The sequence below is a fragment of the Cryptomeria japonica genome, chromosome 11 (assembly GCF_030272615.1).
Source record: "Cryptomeria japonica chromosome 11, Sugi_1.0, whole genome shotgun sequence".
NCBI classification, from domain to species: Eukaryota; Viridiplantae; Streptophyta; class Pinopsida; order Cupressales; family Cupressaceae; genus Cryptomeria; species Cryptomeria japonica.
In genome coordinates, this window is record NC_081415.1 from 451,536,385 (window position 1) to 451,538,978 (window position 2,594).

Below are 2,594 nucleotides of genomic sequence, written 5' to 3' on the forward strand. Positions count from 1 at the left end.
ATGGTCTCACAGAAGGCCTTAATAGTATCTTTGTCACCACTGTCACTTTGACCCCCTTTTTCCTCCTTATGCAGACTAGTGGTATTCACGGTCTCCAAATTATCCTTAACTGAGTTACCGTCCCCTTCTTTGTCCTGACTATCGATCCTTTTATTTTCTTCATCCTCCTCCTCAGATTCAACCAGAACATAATTGAAATCAGAATTGCTACCCTTTTTAGTGTTCTTTTTTTGAGCCTTCTTTCCAATGGCTTTCCCTTTCCTCTTTTTAACAGGTTTTTCCTCAAGGGATTCAGTTTCAGAATCCGACATTTCAGATTCCACAATAATCCTTCTCTTCTTGGCCCTAATCCTCCCTTTTTTGCTAGTTTCTTCCGACTCTCCCTCGGTCTCTGAATCAAAGTTGAAACCACTATCCTTAATTTCCGTAGTCTCATCTCTGGCATTTTTGCCTTTAATAGGCTTTTCAATGCACTTCCCCTTTAGCATTTTATAAACTAGGACCACAAGCCCCTGGTGGAGGGCATGATCACCTTTAGGGTCCTTCTGGATCTCCTTTATAGTATGATCCATTGAATAGGCAAGGTAATAGGGAAGGCTAACCCTTTCTCCATGACGGAAATGGTTGAGAAGGATGAAGTGATGCCCATATGCCCTGGTAAACCTACCATCTAAGGTAATATATTCAATAGAAGCAAATAAGACAAACCTCCATGGCCTCCAAATTCTCTTCGGGGAGTGGTAGGAGTTGTCAATTTTGATCATCTTTCTTTTCTCACCATCCATAACAGGAAACTTGTCTGTTGCTTTATCTGATATCCCTCTGTCCCTGTAAAATTTCATACCCTCGGTAGTCATCCCCGTGGCCTCAACGATAACCTCTTCATCTACATTCATCATATGTGATCCAATCAGAATTTTTCCATTTTTCCAATTCTTGATGAAATAGCTGGTGATTGTGGGGTCCTTCCCATTTAGTCGTTCCATGAAAAACATTGAGACCCCCCTGCCGAAGGATACCCCAGACTTCTTTGTTCTTTCTCCATTCAGAGCAGGAAGCAGGTTCAAATCTTTTCTTGTTACCTCCCATTTTTCCAGCACCTTCCTTGCAATGCCTTATCTCGTTTTGATAACTTTTCCTCTGGTTTATGTGGTTATTCTGTAAGAGCGCCCATAATCCGTGCCAAATAATAATGATATGACACCTGTTTAATAGCTCATTATCTTCAAGCAAGCCCTGCATCGAAAAAGGCGGAAAAGTCATTAGAAATAATGATTAAAAGTACCACGTTGCCTTGTATAGCTTCGGTCCTGATTGAGCAAGGATTTCATTTCACTTGCAATCTCCATTTCACCATAACTAGTAATGATGTCTCCCGATTGGCAAGCCAAGTTGGTTGCCCAATCAGCGCAAGAGTTGGCATCCCTGTAAACATGTGTAAAAACACACATTTCAAACTCTTCGCTGATTTTCCTAGTAGCTTTAATAGCATTACTAATCGACCAAGATGGCAGGAATTTCATATTTAAACAATTGATAATGTTTAAGGAGTCTCCTTCACACCAAACTTTAGTGCAATTGGCTTCTTTGACAAGGATAATCCCATGATAAGTCGTCATGGCTTCGGCAACATGATTGGTCTGATTTCCTATAGGAATACATTTTATGATTTTACATATTCCCCATTCATCCCTTAGGACCACTCCACATCCTGCAACCCCCGGGTTTCCCTTAAAGGCCCCATCAAAATTGATTTTCATCCATCCCCTAAGCGGGCTGATCCATATCACTCCCTCTCTAGGATTACTCTGGATGCTCTCTTGAGCTTTTAATCTCCATTTTTTATAGACAAATTGATCCTCCTTAGTATTAGGATTATCAACACCACCTATAATATTCATATTTTCCACTATACTTCTTATTTTTTCAAACACAATGTTAGCCTTAGTATTCTTTTCTCTGAAAATTCTATCATTTCTCTCTTTCCATATACCCTAGCACATGTGAGGTAAAGCAATTCTCCACAATAAGGTAGTGGTTCTGTTTTTTGAAGGATGATGTCATGACTTGAAAATCTCCTAAATCGAGTAGAGGAAGCTCCAACTAATATTGAATTGATCAGACAACTTCCCCAAACATCAGCTAAGAAGGGGCAATGAAATAGCATATGATTTATTGTCTCCTCATTCTGCTTACAGAGAGTACAGAAACTTGGCATGCTGATACCTCTTTTTCTGATATTCTCAGTAGTAAGAATTTTGTCTTGAAGGGCTATCCAAAAGAAAGTGTTGATCTTGGGGGTAAGACCTTTCACCCAAGCTTTAGCCCAGCAAGGACTTTCCATGTTATTGTACTGTTGATGATAAAGAGAGGCCACAGTAAAAGTACCACTAGCTGTGAGTTTCCAAATTAACTGGTCGTCTTCTTCAATCCTCACCATTGAGTTCATGACTTTGTTCAAACTACCCAAAGACAAATCCACTTGAGATAAGTCTTCCCACTGTCCATCTTTCCAATAATCCTCCACCTTGGTTCCAAATCTTTCCTTGCATTGGTTCTAATATCTGTTCCACTCAGGGTTTTTATTTAAAGGG